This window comes from Chiloscyllium plagiosum, unplaced genomic scaffold (assembly GCF_037043375.1).
Source record: "Chiloscyllium plagiosum isolate Xiang-an unplaced genomic scaffold, Cpla_swu_hap1 HiC_scaffold_4, whole genome shotgun sequence".
Classification (NCBI taxonomy): domain Eukaryota; kingdom Metazoa; phylum Chordata; class Chondrichthyes; order Orectolobiformes; family Hemiscylliidae; genus Chiloscyllium; species Chiloscyllium plagiosum.
Window position 1 is genome coordinate 107,897,239 of NW_028270142.1, and position 16,262 is coordinate 107,913,500.

Genomic DNA, 16,262 nt, shown 5'->3' on the forward strand with positions numbered 1-16,262 from the left:
TCTCTGCACGGGCCGGAGCCCAGCATGTAACGGGCGACGTGCGTGATTGTGGATTGAAAGCCGATATCCTGGCCTCACTTGAGCTGCAGCTTTCTGACAAGGCTTGTTCTGTGGCTCGCAGCACCTTGAAAACCGGCCTATTTGGGCACCCGGTATGCCCCTCGGCTGTCGGCTGGCCTTCTTAGCGCAGTAGGCAGCGCGTCAGTCTCATAGTCTGAAGGTCCTGAGTTCAATCCTCAGAGAAGGCAAGAGTGTGGCCTTTGCCACCGTGCGTGTTTTCTTTCTCTCCGCGGGCAAGAATATTTGCTTTGGACGGCTTCACGCCTGATTTGAGCTGACCACACCAGAGCAAACGCGCTGCTGCAAGGTTTAACATCTGGGCGACACGTGCTCAACTTTTTGTTCTGCGCAGCATTTTGTAAACTCACCATCGTGCCATCTGTGCAGCAGCAAAGACTGGAGCCACATGCAGGGTTCACGCGAGGTCACACTGCTTGCGTCCCAAACGTGTCCCCAGGAAAAGCATTGTGGAGAATGTGGGCATCGATCCCACTACCTCTCGCATGCTAAGCGAGCGCTCTACCATTTGAGCTAATTCCCCTATGCTAGGTGCTCACCTCAGCCCCATGGTGCTTCGGAACGATGAGCTGAGAGCAGCAGGCGATTTCCTCTCGAGATTGTACGCTGTATTCAGCCGAACAACGCGATGCGACTATCGGCACATCCGAGCAGCAGCAGCACGTGCGCGAAGTCTTCTGGAAAACACGGTGCCGCCGAAAGAATCGCCAGCGAGACGCTCTGAGATTCCAGAATCCAAAGGAACCGATCGGCACGAGCAGTCACAACAAGTGTGAGGTAGCACTCGAGAGCGCTGTCTGACTGATTGGAGACTTGCGACACTTTCAAGTGAGTGCTGACTGACTGCGTGGATGTTGTGTTCCTCCAGAGGGCTCCCTGCTGCTCGTGGTTTGCAACTGCAGACGTCACAGCACACCAACAGGCAGAATTCTCTGAAGAAGAAGAAGGTGTATTTTGGAGAAAGAGAACACTGGGGGCTGTTACCAGACAAAAAAAGAGGCCTTCTCCTTCATCCTCGTGAGCTGCAGCCATGCGGTCAGGTTCCGCAAAGTGCTGCTTTCAGATACACGCCAAGCAGGCCGAGATGCAAATAGCAACCGCCACTCGTCTGAAGCAGCACCCGCGAGCCCTGTCTGACCGGTAGGGCCTTTCCTTAGTGCTGACCTGCTCGGATGCGTTGCTGTTCAACTTGTGCAACTGTGGAAGTGGCACACCCCGTGCAGGCCAAATTTCAAGAAGAAGAAACGAAGAGAAGTCCACAGCCAGTTTTCCGACAGGAATGGAAGGCTCCTTCGTCCGGACATTGACATAGTAAGTTGTCATCGAGCAGTTTAGAGCGCTGCTTCGCGGGAAAACTTTGCTTGGAAGGAGTCATAGAGTCATAGAGATGTACATCACGGAAAGAGACCCTTCGGTCGGACCGTTCCGACCAGATATCCCATCCCAATCTAGTCGTACCTGCCGGCACCCGGGCCATATCCCTCCAAACCCTTCCTATTTATATAGCCATCCAGATGCCTTTTAAATGTTGCAATTGTACTAGCCTCCGCCACTTCCTCTGGCAGCTCATTCCATACACGTACCACCCTCTGTGTGAAAAAGGTGCCCCTTAGTTCTCTTTCATATCTTTTCCCTCTCACCCTAAACCTCTGCCCTCTCGTGCTGGTCTCCCGCACCCCAGGGAAAAGACTTTGTCTATTTATCCTATCTATACGCCTCATGATTTTATATCAATGATATAAATATCTCAGCAAGGGGCCCAGCAATCACTTCCCTAGCTTCCCACAGACCTGCTCAGGTCCTGGGCATTTATCCACTTGTATGCGTTTCAAGGCATCCAGCATTCCTCCCCTGCAATGTGGACAATTTACAAGATGTCACCATCCATTTCCCTATATTCTATACTTCTCCCTACATTCTATCCTTTTCCACAGTAAACACTGATGCAAACTACTCGTTTAGTATCGCCCAGCCCCCCCCACCCCCCACCTCTCCTGCGGCTCGACACAAAGGCCGCTGTGCTGATCATTGAGGGGCCCTATTCTCTCCCTAGTCACCCTTTTGTCCTTATAATGTATTTGTAAAAACCCTTTGGATTTTCCTTAACTCTATCTGCCAAAGCTATCTCAGGTCCCCTTTTTGCCCTCCTGATTTCCCGAATGTCTTTATACTCTGGTAAGGATTCACTCGATCTATCCTGTCTATACCTGACATGTGCTTCCTTCTTTTTCTTAACCAAACCCTCATTTTCTTAGGCTCTTTGGTAAACGGAAGCACCTCCCTTCTTGCTGAGCAAAGGATCTTAGTGCGCTGTGGCGTGGCTCTCCAGTAGCGGAGCCATCGAGACAAAGAGGCCGAATGTTGGCTGCCAAGAGCAAGACATACCGGGCTTTGCCGACCTCCTGACGCCACGGCTCTGCGGCACCGCGAGTGGGCCGTGTCTCTGCACGGGCCGGAGCCCAGCATGTAACGGGCGACGTGCGTGATTGTGGATTGAAAGCCGATATCCTGGCCTCACTTGAGCTGCAGCTTTCTGACAAGGCTTGTTCTGTGGCTCGCAGCACCTTGAAAACCGGCCTATTTGGGCACCCGGTATGCCCCTCGGCTGTCGGCTGGCCTTCTTAGCGCAGTAGGCAGCGCGTCAGTCTCATAATCTGAAGGTCCTGAGTTCAATCCTCAGAGAAGGCAAGACTGTGGCCTTTGCCACCGTGCATGTTTTCTTTCTCTCCGCGGGCAAGAATATTTGCTTTGGACGGCTTCACGCCTGATTTGAGCTGACCACACCAGAGCAAACGCGCTGCTGCAAGGTTTAACATCTGGGCGACACGTGCTCAACTTTTTGTTCTGCGCAGCATTTTGTAAACTCACCATCGTGCCATCTGTGCAGCAGCAAAGACTGGAGCCACATGCAGGGTTCACGCGAGGTCACACTGCTTGCGTCCCAAACGTGTCCCCAGGAAAAGCATTGTGGAGAATGTGGGCATCGATCCCACTACCTCTCGCATGCTAAGCGAGCGCTCTACCATTTGAGCTAATTCCCCTATGCTAGGTGCTCACCTCAGCCCCATGGTGCTTCGGAACGATGAGCTGAGAGCAGCAGGCGATTTCCTCTCGAGATTGTACGCTGTATTCAGCCGAACAACGCGATGCGACTATCGGCACATCCGAGCAGCAGCAGCACGTGCGCGAAGTCTTCTGGAAAACACGGTGCCGCCGAAAGAATCGCCAGCGAGACGCTCTGAGATTCCAGAATCCAAAGGAACCGATCGGCACGAGCAGTCACAACAAGTGTGAGGTAGCACTCGAGAGCGCTGTCTGACTGATTGGAGACTTGCGACACTTTCAAGTGAGTGCTGACTGACTGCGTGGATGTTGTGTTCCTCCAGAGGGCTCCCTGCTGCTCGTGGTTTGCAACTGCAGACGTCACAGCACACCAACAGGCAGAATTCTCTGAAGAAGAAGAAGGTGTATTTTGGAGAAAGAGAACACTGGGGGCTGTTACCAGACAAAAAAAGAGGCCTTCTCCTTCATCCTCGTGAGCTGCAGCCATGCGGTCAGGTTCCGCAAAGTGCTGCTTTCAGATACACGCCAAGCAGGCCGAGATGCAAATAGCAACCGCCACTCGTCTGAAGCAGCACCCGCGAGCCCTGTCTGACCGGTAGGGCCTTTCCTTAGTGCTGACCTGCTCGGATGCGTTGCTGTTCAACTTGTGCAACTGTGGAAGTGGCACACCCCGTGCAGGCCAAATTTCAAGAAGAAGAAACGAAGAGAAGTCCACAGCCAGTTTTCCGACAGGAATGGAAGGCTCCTTCGTCCGGACATTGACATAGTAAGTTGTCATCGAGCAGTTTAGAGCGCTGCTTCGCGGGAAAACTTTGCTTGGAAGGAGTCATAGAGTCATAGAGATGTACATCACGGAAAGAGACCCTTCGGTCGGACCGTTCCGACCAGATATCCCATCCCAATCTAGTCGTACCTGCCGGCACCCGGGCCATATCCCTCCAAACCCTTCCTATTTATATAGCCATCCAGATGCCTTTTAAATGTTGCAATTGTACTAGCCTCCGCCACTTCCTCTGGCAGCTCATTCCATACACGTACCACCCTCTGTGTGAAAAAGGTGCCCCTTAGTTCTCTTTCATATCTTTTCCCTCTCACCCTAAACCTCTGCCCTCTCGTGCTGGTCTCCCGCACCCCAGGGAAAAGACTTTGTCTATTTATCCTATCTATACGCCTCATGATTTTATATCAATGATATAAATATCTCAGCAAGGGGCCCAGCAATCACTTCCCTAGCTTCCCACAGACCTGCTCAGGTCCTGGGCATTTATCCACTTGTATGCGTTTCAAGGCATCCAGCATTCCTCCCCTGCAATGTGGACAATTTACAAGATGTCACCATCCATTTCCCTATATTCTATACTTCTCCCTACATTCTATCCTTTTCCACAGTAAACACTGATGCAAACTACTCGTTTAGTATCGCCCAGCCCCCCCCACCCCCCACCTCTCCTGCGGCTCGACACAAAGGCCGCTGTGCTGATCATTGAGGGGCCCTATTCTCTCCCTAGTCACCCTTTTGTCCTTATAATGTATTTGTAAAAACCCTTTGGATTTTCCTTAACTCTATCTGCCAAAGCTATCTCAGGTCCCCTTTTTGCCCTCCTGATTTCCCGACTGTCTTTATACTCTGGTAAGGATTCACTCGATCTATCCTGTCTATACCTGACATGTGCTTCCTTCTTTTTCTTAACCAAACCCTCATTTTCTTAGGCTCTTTGGTAAACGGAAGCACCTCCCTTCTTGCTGAGCAAAGGATCTTAGTGCGCTGTGGCGTGGCTCTCCAGTAGCGGAGCCATCGAGACAAAGAGGCCGAATGTTGGCTGCCAAGAGCAAGACATACCGGGCTTTGCCGACCTCCTGACGCCACGGCTCTGCGGCACCGCGAGTGGGCCGTGTCTCTGCACGGGCCGGAGCCCAGCATGTAACGGGCGACGTGCATGATTGTGGATTGAAAGCCGATATCCTGGCCTCACTTGAGCTGCAGCTTTCTGACAAGGCTTGTTCTGTGGCTCGCAGCACCTTGAAAACCGGCCTATTTGGGCACCCGGTATGCCACTCGGCTGTCGGCTGGCCTTCTTAGCGCAGTAGGCAGCGCGTCAGTCTCATAATCTGAAGGTCCTGAGTTCAATCCTCAGAGAAGGCAAGACTGTGGCCTTTGCCACCGTGCGTGTTTTCTTTCTCTCCGCGGGCAAGAATATTTGCTTTGGACGGCTTCACGCCTGATTTGAGCTGACCACACCAGAGCAAACGCGCTGCTGCAAGGTTTAACATCTGGGCGACACGTGCTCAACTTTTTGTTCTGCGCAGCATTTTGTAAACTCACCATCGTGCCATCTGTGCAGCAGCAAAGACTGGAGCCACATGCAGGGTTCACGCGAGGTCACACTGCTTGCGTCCCAAACGTGTCCCCAGGAAAAGCATTGTGGAGAATGTGGGCATCGATCCCACTACCTCTCGCATGCTAAGCTAGCGCTCTACCATTTGAGCTAATTCCCCTATGCTAGGTGCTCACCTCAGCCCCATGGTGCTTCGGAACGATGAGCTGAGAGCAGCAGGCGATTTCCTCTCGAGATTGTACGCTGTATTCAGCCGAACAACGCGATGCGACTATCGGCACATCCGAGCAGCAGCAGCACGTGCGCGAAGTCTTCTGGAAAACACGGTGCCGCCGAAAGAATCGCCAGCGAGACGCTCTGAGATTCCAGAATCCAAAGGAACCGATCGGCACGAGCAGTCACAACAAGTGTGAGGTAGCACTCGAGAGCGCTGTCTGACTGATTGGAGACTTGCGACACTTTCAAGTGAGTGCTGACTGACTGCGTGGATGTTGTGTTCCTCCAGAGGGCTCCCTGCTGCTCGTGGTTTGCAACTGCAGACGTCACAGCACACCAACAGGCAGAATTCTCTGAAGAAGAAGAAGGTGTATTTTGGAGAAAGAGAACACTGGGGGCTGTTACCAGACAAAAAAAGAGGCCTTCTCCTTCATCCTCGTGAGCTGCAGCCATGCGGTCAGGTTCCGCAAAGTGCTGCTTTCAGATACACGCCAAGCAGGCCGAGATGCAAATAGCAACCGCCACTCGTCTGAAGCAGCACCCGCGAGCCCTGTCTGACCGGTAGGGCCTTTCCTTAGTGCTGACCTGCTCGGATGCGTTGCTGTTCAACTTGTGCAACTGTGGAAGTGGCACACCCCGTGCAGGCCAAATTTCAAGAAGAAGAAACGAAGAGAAGTCCACAGCCAGTTTTCCGACAGGAATGGAAGGCTCCTTCGTCCGGACATTGACATAGTAAGTTGTCATCGAGCAGTTTAGAGCGCTGCTTCGCGGGAAAACTTTGCTTGGAAGGAGTCATAGAGTCATAGAGATGTACATCACGGAAAGAGACCCTTCGGTCGGACCGTTCCGACCAGATATCCCATCCCAATCTAGTCGTACCTGCCGGCACCCGGGCCATATCCCTCCAAACCCTTCCTATTTATATAGCCATCCAGATGCCTTTTAAATGTTGCAATTGTACTAGCCTCCGCCACTTCCTCTGGCAGCTCATTCCATACACGTACCACCCTCTGTGTGAAAAAGGTGCCCCTTAGTTCTCTTTCATATCTTTTCCCTCTCACCCTAAACCTCTGCCCTCTCGTGCTGGTCTCCCGCACCCCAGGGAAAAGACTTTGTCTATTTATCCTATCTATACGCCTCATGATTTTATATCAATGATATAAATATCTCAGCAAGGGGCCCAGCAATCACTTCCCTAGCTTCCCACAGACCTGCTCAGGTCCTGGGCATTTATCCACTTGTATGCGTTTCAAGGCATCCAGCATTCCTCCCCTGCAATGTGGACAATTTACAAGATGTCACCATCCATTTCCCTATATTCTATACTTCTCCCTACATTCTATCCTTTTCCACAGTAAACACTGATGCAAACTACTCGTTTAGTATCGCCCAGCCCCCCCCACCCCCCACCTCTCCTGCGGCTCGACACAAAGGCCGCTGTGCTGATCATTGAGGGGCCCTATTCTCTCCCTAGTCACCCTTTTGTCCTTATAATGTATTTGTAAAAACCCTTTGGATTTTCCTTAACTCTATCTGCCAAAGCTATCTCAGGTCCCCTTTTTGCCCTCCTGATTTCCCGACTGTCTTTATACTCTGGTAAGGATTCACTCGATCTATCCTGTCTATACCTGACATGTGCTTCCTTCTTTTTCTTAACCAAACCCTCATTTTCTTAGGCTCTTTGGTAAACGGAAGCACCTCCCTTCTTGCTGAGCAAAGGATCTTAGTGCGCTGTGGCGTGGCTCTCCAGTAGCGGAGCCATCGAGACAAAGAGGCCGAATGTTGGCTGCCAAGAGCAAGACATACCGGGCTTTGCCGACCTCCTGACGCCACGGCTCTGCGGCACCGCGAGTGGGCCGTGTCTCTGCACGGGCCGGAGCCCAGCATGTAACGGGCGACGTGCGTGATTGTGGATTGAAAGCCGATATCCTGGCCTCACTTGAGCTGCAGCTTTCTGACAAGGCTTGTTCTGTGGCTCGCAGCACCTTGAAAACCGGCCTATTTGGGCACCCGGTATGCCCCTCGGCTGTCGGCTGGCCTTCTTAGCGCAGTAGGCAGCGCGTCAGTCTCATAGTCTGAAGGTCCTGAGTTCAATCCTCAGAGAAGGCAAGACTGTGGCCTTTGCCACCGTGCGTGTTTTCTTTCTCTCCGCGGGCAAGAATATTTGCTTTGGACGGCTTCACGCCTGATTTGAGCTGACCACACCAGAGCAAACGCGCTGCTGCAAGGTTTAACATCTGGGCGACACGTGCTCAACTTTTTGTTCTGCGCAGCATTTTGTAAACTCACCATCGTGCCATCTGTGCAGCAGCAAAGACTGGAGCCACATGCAGGGTTCACGCGAGGTCACACTGCTTGCGTCCCAAACGTGTCCCCAGGAAAAGCATTGTGGAGAATGTGGGCATCGATCCCACTACCTCTCGCATGCTAAGCGAGCGCTCTACCATTTGAGCTAATTCCCCTATGCTAGGTGCTCACCTCAGCCCCATGGTGCTTCGGAACGATGAGCTGAGAGCAGCAGGCGATTTCCTCTCGAGATTGTACGCTGTATTCAGCCGAACAACGCGATGCGACTATCGGCACATCCGAGCAGCAGCAGCACGTGCGCGAAGTCTTCTGGAAAACACGGTGCCGCCGAAAGAATCGCCAGCGAGACGCTCTGAGATTCCAGAATCCAAAGGAACCGATCGGCACGAGCAGTCACAACAAGTGTGAGGTAGCACTCGAGAGCGCTGTCTGACTGATTGGAGACTTGCGACACTTTCAAGTGAGTGCTGACTGACTGCGTGGATGTTGTGTTCCTCCAGAGGGCTCCCTGCTGCTCGTGGTTTGCAACTGCAGACGTCACAGCACACCAACAGGCAGAATTCTCTGAAGAAGAAGAAGGTGTATTTTGGAGAAAGAGAACACTGGGGGCTGTTACCAGACAAAAAAAGAGGCCTTCTCCTTCATCCTCGTGAGCTGCAGCCATGCGGTCAGGTTCCGCAAAGTGCTGCTTTCAGATACACGCCAAGCAGGCCGAGATGCAAATAGCAACCGCCACTCGTCTGAAGCAGCACCCGCGAGCCCTGTCTGACCGGTAGGGCCTTTCCTTAGTGCTGACCTGCTCGGATGCGTTGCTGTTCAACTTGTGCAACTGTGGAAGTGGCACACCCCGTGCAGGCCAAATTTCAAGAAGAAGAAACGAAGAGAAGTCCACAGCCAGTTTTCCGACAGGAATGGAAGGCTCCTTCGTCCGGACATTGACATAGTAAGTTGTCATCGAGCAGTTTAGAGCGCTGCTTCGCGGGAAAACTTTGCTTGGAAGGAGTCATAGAGTCATAGAGATGTACATCACGGAAAGAGACCCTTCGGTCGGACCGTTCCGACCAGATATCCCATCCCAATCTAGTCGTACCTGCCGGCACCCGGGCCATATCCCTCCAAACCCTTCCTATTTATATAGCCATCCAGATGCCTTTTAAATGTTGCAATTGTACTAGCCTCCGCCACTTCCTCTGGCAGCTCATTCCATACACGTACCACCCTCTGTGTGAAAAAGGTGCCCCTTAGTTCTCTTTCATATCTTTTCCCTCTCACCCTAAACCTCTGCCCTCTCGTGCTGGTCTCCCGCACCCCAGGGAAAAGACTTTGTCTATTTATCCTATCTATACGCCTCATGATTTTATATCAATGATATAAATATCTCAGCAAGGGGCCCAGCAATCACTTCCCTAGCTTCCCACAGACCTGCTCAGGTCCTGGGCATTTATCCACTTGTATGCGTTTCAAGGCATCCAGCATTCCTCCCCTGCAATGTGGACAATTTACAAGATGTCACCATCCATTTCCCTATATTCTATACTTCTCCCTACATTCTATCCTTTTCCACAGTAAACACTGATGCAAACTACTCGTTTAGTATCGCCCAGCCCCCCCCACCCCCCACCTCTCCTGCGGCTCGACACAAAGGCCGCTGTGCTGATCATTGAGGGGCCCTATTCTCTCCCTAGTCACCCTTTTGTCCTTATAATGTATTTGTAAAAACCCTTTGGATTTTCCTTAACTCTATCTGCCAAAGCTATCTCAGGTCCCCTTTTTGCCCTCCTGATTTCCCGACTGTCTTTATACTCTGGTAAGGATTCACTCGATCTATCCTGTCTATACCTGACATGTGCTTCCTTCTTTTTCTTAACCAAACCCTCATTTTCTTAGGCTCTTTGGTAAACGGAAGCACCTCCCTTCTTGCTGAGCAAAGGATCTTAGTGCGCTGTGGCGTGGCTCTCCAGTAGCGGAGCCATCGAGGCAAAGAGGCCGAATGTTGGCTGCCAAGAGCAAGACATACCGGGCTTTGCCGACCTCCTGACGCCACGGCTCTGCGGCACCGCGAGTGGGCCGTGTCTCTGCACGGGCCGGAGCCCAGCATGTAACGGGCGACGTGCGTGATTGTGGATTGAAAGCCGATATCCTGGCCTCACTTGAGCTGCAGCTTTCTGACAAGGCTTGTTCTGTGGCTCGCAGCACCTTGAAAACCGGCCTATTTGGGCACCCGGTATGCCCCTCGGCTGTCGGCTGGCCTTCTTAGCGCAGTAGGCAGCGCGTCAGTCTCATAGTCTGAAGGTCCTGAGTTCAATCCTCAGAGAAGGCAAGACTGTGGCCTTTGCCACCGTGCGTGTTTTCTTTCTCTCCGCGGGCAAGAATATTTGCTTTGGACGGCTTCACGCCTGATTTGAGCTGACCACACCAGAGCAAACGCGCTGCTGCAAGGTTTAACATCTGGGCGACACGTGCTCAACTTTTTGTTCTGCGCAGCATTTTGTAAACTCACCATCGTGCCATCTGTGCAGCAGCAAAGACTGGAGCCACATGCAGGGTTCACGCGAGGTCACACTGCTTGCGTCCCAAACGTGTCCCCAGGAAAAGCATTGTGGAGAATGTGGGCATCGATCCCACTACCTCTCGCATGCTAAGCGAGCGCTCTACCATTTGAGCTAATTCCCCTATGCTAGGTGCTCACCTCAGCCCCATGGTGCTTCGGAACGATGAGCTGAGAGCAGCAGGCGATTTCCTCTCGAGATTGTACGCTGTATTCAGCCGAACAACGCGATGCGACTATCGGCACATCCGAGCAGCAGCAGCACGTGCGCGAAGTCTTCTGGAAAACACGGTGCCGCCGAAAGAATCGCCAGCGAGACGCTCTGAGATTCCAGAATCCAAAGGAACCGATCGGCACGAGCAGTCACAACAAGTGTGAGGTAGCACTCGAGAGCGCTGTCTGACTGATTGGAGACTTGCGACACTTTCAAGTGAGTGCTGACTGACTGCGTGGATGTTGTGTTCCTCCAGAGGGCTCCCTGCTGCTCGTGGTTTGCAACTGCAGACGTCACAGCACACCAACAGGCAGAATTCTCTGAAGAAGAAGAAGGTGTATTTTGGAGAAAGAGAACACTGGGGGCTGTTACCAGACAAAAAAAGAGGCCTTCTCCTTCATCCTCGTGAGCTGCAGCCATGCGGTCAGGTTCCGCAAAGTGCTGCTTTCAGATACACGCCAAGCAGGCCGAGATGCAAATAGCAACCGCCACTCGTCTGAAGCAGCACCCGCGAGCCCTGTCTGACCGGTAGGGCCTTTCCTTAGTGCTGACCTGCTCGGATGCGTTGCTGTTCAACTTGTGCAACTGTGGAAGTGGCACACCCCGTGCAGGCCAAATTTCAAGAAGAAGAAACGAAGAGAAGTCCACAGCCAGTTTTCCGACAGGAATGGAAGGCTCCTTCGTCCGGACATTGACATAGTAAGTTGTCATCGAGCAGTTTAGAGCGCTGCTTCGCGGGAAAACTTTGCTTGGAAGGAGTCATAGAGTCATAGAGATGTACATCACGGAAAGAGACCCTTCGGTCGGACCGTTCCGACCAGATATCCCATCCCAATCTAGTCGTACCTGCCGGCACCCGGGCCATATCCCTCCAAACCCTTCCTATTTATATAGCCATCCAGATGCCTTTTAAATGTTGCAATTGTACTAGCCTCCGCCACTTCCTCTGGCAGCTCATTCCATACACGTACCACCCTCTGTGTGAAAAAGGTGCCCCTTAGTTCTCTTTCATATCTTTTCCCTCTCACCCTAAACCTCTGCCCTCTCGTGCTGGTCTCCCGCACCCCAGGGAAAAGACTTTGTCTATTTATCCTATCTATACGCCTCATGATTTTATATCAATGATATAAATATCTCAGCAAGGGGCCCAGCAATCACTTCCCTAGCTTCCCACAGACCTGCTCAGGTCCTGGGCATTTATCCACTTGTATGCGTTTCAAGGCATCCAGCATTCCTCCCCTGCAATGTGGACAATTTACAAGATGTCACCATCCATTTCCCTATATTCTATACTTCTCCCTACATTCTATCCTTTTCCACAGTAAACACTGATGCAAACTACTCGTTTAGTATCGCCCAGCCCCCCCCACCCCCCACCTCTCCTGCGGCTCGACACAAAGGCCGCTGTGCTGATCATTGAGGGGCCCTATTCTCTCCCTAGTCACCCTTTTGTCCTTATAATGTATTTGTAAAAACCCTTTGGATTTTCCTTAACTCTATCTGCCAAAGCTATCTCAGGTCCCCTTTTTGCCCTCCTGATTTCCCGACTGTCTTTATACTCTGGTAAGGATTCACTCGATCTATCCTGTCTATACCTGACATGTGCTTCCTTCTTTTTCTTAACCAAACCCTCATTTTCTTAGGCTCTTTGGTAAACGGAAGCACCTCCCTTCTTGCTGAGCAAAGGATCTTAGTGCGCTGTGGCGTGGCTCTCCAGTAGCGGAGCCATCGAGACAAAGAGGCCGAATGTTGGCTGCCAAGAGCAAGACATACCGGGCTTTGCCGACCTCCTGACGCCACGGCTCTGCGGCACCGCGAGTGGGCCGTGTCTCTGCACGGGCCGGAGCCCAGCATGTAACGGGCGACGTGCGTGATTGTGGATTGAAAGCCGATATCCTGGCCTCACTTGAGCTGCAGCTTTCTGACAAGGCTTGTTCTGTGGCTCGCAGCACCTTGAAAACCGGCCTATTTGGGCACCCGGTATGCCCCTCGGCTGTCGGCTGGCCTTCTTAGCGCAGTAGGCAGCGCGTCAGTCTCATAGTCTGAAGGTCCTGAGTTCAATCCTCAGAGAAGGCAAGACTGTGGCCTTTGCCACCGTGCGTGTTTTCTTTCTCTCCGCGGGCAAGAATATTTGCTTTGGACGGCTTCACGCCTGATTTGAGCTGACCACACCAGAGCAAACGCGCTGCTGCAAGGTTTAACATCTGGGCGACACGTGCTCAACTTTTTGTTCTGCGCAGCATTTTGTAAACTCACCATCGTGCCATCTGTGCAGCAGCAAAGACTGGAGCCACATGCAGGGTTCACGCGAGGTCACACTGCTTGCGTCCCAAACGTGTCCCCAGGAAAAGCATTGTGGAGAATGTGGGCATCGATCCCACTACCTCTCGCATGCTAAGCGAGCGCTCTACCATTTGAGCTAATTCCCCTATGCTAGGTGCTCACCTCAGCCCCATGGTGCTTCGGAACGATGAGCTGAGAGCAGCAGGCGATTTCCTCTCGAGATTGTACGCTGTATTCAGCCGAACAACGCGATGCGACTATCGGCACATCCGAGCAGCAGCAGCACGTGCGCGAAGTCTTCTGGAAAACACGGTGCCGCCGAAAGAATCGCCAGCGAGACGCTCTGAGATTCCAGAATCCAAAGGAACCGATCGGCACGAGCAGTCACAACAAGTGTGAGGTAGCACTCGAGAGCGCTGTCTGACTGATTGGAGACTTGCGACACTTTCAAGTGAGTGCTGACTGACTGCGTGGATGTTGTGTTCCTCCAGAGGGCTCCCTGCTGCTCGTGGTTTGCAACTGCAGACGTCACAGCACACCAACAGGCAGAATTCTCTGAAGAAGAAGAAGGTGTATTTTGGAGAAAGAGAACACTGGGGGCTGTTACCAGACAAAAAAAGAGGCCTTCTCCTTCATCCTCGTGAGCTGCAGCCATGCGGTCAGGTTCCGCAAAGTGCTGCTTTCAGATACACGCCAAGCAGGCCGAGATGCAAATAGCAACCGCCACTCGTCTGAAGCAGCACCCGCGAGCCCTGTCTGACCGGTAGGGCCTTTCCTTAGTGCTGACCTGCTCGGATGCGTTGCTGTTCAACTTGTGCAACTGTGGAAGTGGCACACCCCGTGCAGGCCAAATTTCAAGAAGAAGAAACGAAGAGAAGTCCACAGCCAGTTTTCCGACAGGAATGGAAGGCTCCTTCGTCCGGACATTGACATAGTAAGTTGTCATCGAGCAGTTTAGAGCGCTGCTTCGCGGGAAAACTTTGCTTGGAAGGAGTCATAGAGTCATAGAGATGTACATCACGGAAAGAGACCCTTCGGTCGGACCGTTCCGACCAGATATCCCATCCCAATCTAGTCGTACCTGCCGGCACCCGGGCCATATCCCTCCAAACCCTTCCTATTTATATAGCCATCCAGATGCCTTTTAAATGTTGCAATTGTACTAGCCTCCGCCACTTCCTCTGGCAGCTCATTCCATACACGTACCACCCTCTGTGTGAAAAAGGTGCCCCTTAGTTCTCTTTCATATCTTTTCCCTCTCACCCTAAACCTCTGCCCTCTCGTGCTGGTCTCCCGCACCCCAGGGAAAAGACTTTGTCTATTTATCCTATCTATACGCCTCATGATTTTATATCAATGATATAAATATCTCAGCAAGGGGCCCAGCAATCACTTCCCTAGCTTCCCACAGACCTGCTCAGGTCCTGGGCATTTATCCACTTGTATGCGTTTCAAGGCATCCAGCATTCCTCCCCTGCAATGTGGACAATTTACAAGATGTCACCATCCATTTCCCTATATTCTATACTTCTCCCTACATTCTATCCTTTTCCACAGTAAACACTGATGCAAACTACTCGTTTAGTATCGCCCAGCCCCCCCCACCCCCCACCTCTCCTGCGGCTCGACACAAAGGCCGCTGTGCTGATCATTGAGGGGCCCTATTCTCTCCCTAGTCACCCTTTTGTCCTTATAATGTATTTGTAAAAACCCTTTGGATTTTCCTTAACTCTATCTGCCAAAGCTATCTCAGGTCCCCTTTTTGCCCTCCTGATTTCCCGACTGTCTTTATACTCTGGTAAGGATTCACTCGATCTATCCTGTCTATACCTGACATGTGCTTCCTTCTTTTTCTTAACCAAACCCTCATTTTCTTAGGCTCTTTGGTAAACGGAAGCACCTCCCTTCTTGCTGAGCAAAGGATCTTAGTGCGCTGTGGCGTGGCTCTCCAGTAGCGGAGCCATCGAGACAAAGAGGCCGAATGTTGGCTGCCAAGAGCAAGACATACCGGGCTTTGCCGACCTCCTGACGCCACGGCTCTGCGGCACCGCGAGTGGGCCGTGTCTCTGCACGGGCCGGAGCCCAGCATGTAACGGGCGACGTGCGTGATTGTGGATTGAAAGCCGATATCCTGGCCTCACTTGAGCTGCAGCTTTCTGACAAGGCTTGTTCTGTGGCTCGCAGCACCTTGAAAACCGGCCTATTTGGGCACCCGGTATGCCCCTCGGCTGTCGGCTGGCCTTCTTAGCGCAGTAGGCAGCGCGTCAGTCTCATAGTCTGAAGGTCCTGAGTTCAATCCTCAGAGAAGGCAAGACTGTGGCCTTTGCCACCGTGCGTGTTTTCTTTCTCTCCGCGGGCAAGAATATTTGCTTTGGACGGCTTCACGCCTGATTTGAGCTGACCACACCAGAGCAAACGCGCTGCTGCAAGGTTTAACATCTGGGCGACACGTGCTCAACTTTTTGTTCTGCGCAGCATTTTGTAAACTCACCATCGTGCCATCTGTGCAGCAGCAAAGACTGGAGCCACATGCAGGGTTCACGCGAGGTCACACTGCTTGCGTCCCAAACGTGTCCCCAGGAAAAGCATTGTGGAGAATGTGGGCATCGATCCCACTACCTCTCGCATGCTAAGCGAGCGCTCTACCATTTGAGCTAATTCCCCTATGCTAGGTGCTCACCTCAGCCCCATGGTGCTTCGGAACGATGAGCTGAGAGCAGCAGGCGATTTCCTCTCGAGATTGTACGCTGTATTCAGCCGAACAACGCGATGCGACTATCGGCACATCCGAGCAGCAGCAGCACGTGCGCGAAGTCTTCTGGAAAACACGGTGCCGCCGAAAGAATCGCCAGCGAGACGCTCTGAGATTCCAGAATCCAAAGGAACCGATCGGCACGAGCAGTCACAACAAGTGTGAGGTAGCACTCGAGAGCGCTGTCTGACTGATTGGAGACTTGCGACACTTTCAAGTGAGTGCTGACTGACTGCGTGGATGTTGTGTTCCTCCAGAGGGCTCCCTGCTGCTCGTGGTTTGCAACTGCAGACGTCACAGCACACCAACAGGCAGAATTCTCTGAAGAAGAAGAAGGTGTATTTTGGAGAAAGAGAACACTGGGGGCTGTTACCAGACAAAAAAAGAGGCCTTCTCCTTCATCCTCGTGAGCTGCAGCCATGCGGTCAGGTTCCGCAAAGTGCTGCTTTCAGATACACGCCAAGC

At 52.3% G+C, this 16,262-nt stretch overlaps 13 non-coding genes across 13 annotated transcripts; 7 read left to right on the top strand and 6 right to left on the bottom strand.

Moving 5' to 3' along the window:
* The first annotated feature begins 175 nt into the window (after positions 1 to 175).
* Positions 176 to 248, top strand: trnam-cau (transfer RNA methionine (anticodon CAU)). The gene has a single exon. It is a non-coding gene; the product is annotated as a tRNA-Met (tRNA).
* A 280-nt stretch (positions 249 to 528) lies between these two features.
* trnaa-agc (transfer RNA alanine (anticodon AGC)) lies at positions 529 to 601 on the bottom strand. The gene has a single exon. It is a non-coding gene; the product is annotated as a tRNA-Ala (tRNA).
* Positions 602 to 2,693: 2,092 nt separating this feature from the next.
* Positions 2,694 to 2,766, top strand: trnam-cau (transfer RNA methionine (anticodon CAU)). Its single transcript has one exon. It is a non-coding gene; the product is annotated as a tRNA-Met (tRNA).
* A 280-nt stretch (positions 2,767 to 3,046) lies between these two features.
* On the bottom strand, positions 3,047 to 3,119 carry trnaa-agc (transfer RNA alanine (anticodon AGC)). Its single transcript has one exon. It is a non-coding gene; the product is annotated as a tRNA-Ala (tRNA).
* A 2,092-nt stretch (positions 3,120 to 5,211) lies between these two features.
* trnam-cau (transfer RNA methionine (anticodon CAU)) lies at positions 5,212 to 5,284 on the top strand. The gene has a single exon. It is a non-coding gene; the product is annotated as a tRNA-Met (tRNA).
* Positions 5,285 to 7,729: 2,445 nt separating this feature from the next.
* On the top strand, positions 7,730 to 7,802 carry trnam-cau (transfer RNA methionine (anticodon CAU)). The gene has a single exon. It is a non-coding gene; the product is annotated as a tRNA-Met (tRNA).
* A 280-nt stretch (positions 7,803 to 8,082) lies between these two features.
* trnaa-agc (transfer RNA alanine (anticodon AGC)) lies at positions 8,083 to 8,155 on the bottom strand. The gene has a single exon. It is a non-coding gene; the product is annotated as a tRNA-Ala (tRNA).
* A 2,092-nt stretch (positions 8,156 to 10,247) lies between these two features.
* trnam-cau (transfer RNA methionine (anticodon CAU)) lies at positions 10,248 to 10,320 on the top strand. Its single transcript has one exon. It is a non-coding gene; the product is annotated as a tRNA-Met (tRNA).
* A 280-nt stretch (positions 10,321 to 10,600) lies between these two features.
* trnaa-agc (transfer RNA alanine (anticodon AGC)) lies at positions 10,601 to 10,673 on the bottom strand. The gene has a single exon. It is a non-coding gene; the product is annotated as a tRNA-Ala (tRNA).
* Positions 10,674 to 12,765: 2,092 nt separating this feature from the next.
* On the top strand, positions 12,766 to 12,838 carry trnam-cau (transfer RNA methionine (anticodon CAU)). The gene has a single exon. It is a non-coding gene; the product is annotated as a tRNA-Met (tRNA).
* Positions 12,839 to 13,118: 280 nt separating this feature from the next.
* Positions 13,119 to 13,191, bottom strand: trnaa-agc (transfer RNA alanine (anticodon AGC)). The gene has a single exon. It is a non-coding gene; the product is annotated as a tRNA-Ala (tRNA).
* Positions 13,192 to 15,283: 2,092 nt separating this feature from the next.
* Positions 15,284 to 15,356, top strand: trnam-cau (transfer RNA methionine (anticodon CAU)). The gene has a single exon. It is a non-coding gene; the product is annotated as a tRNA-Met (tRNA).
* Positions 15,357 to 15,636: 280 nt separating this feature from the next.
* On the bottom strand, positions 15,637 to 15,709 carry trnaa-agc (transfer RNA alanine (anticodon AGC)). The gene has a single exon. It is a non-coding gene; the product is annotated as a tRNA-Ala (tRNA).
* Between the last annotated feature and the right edge of the window lie 553 nt (positions 15,710 to 16,262).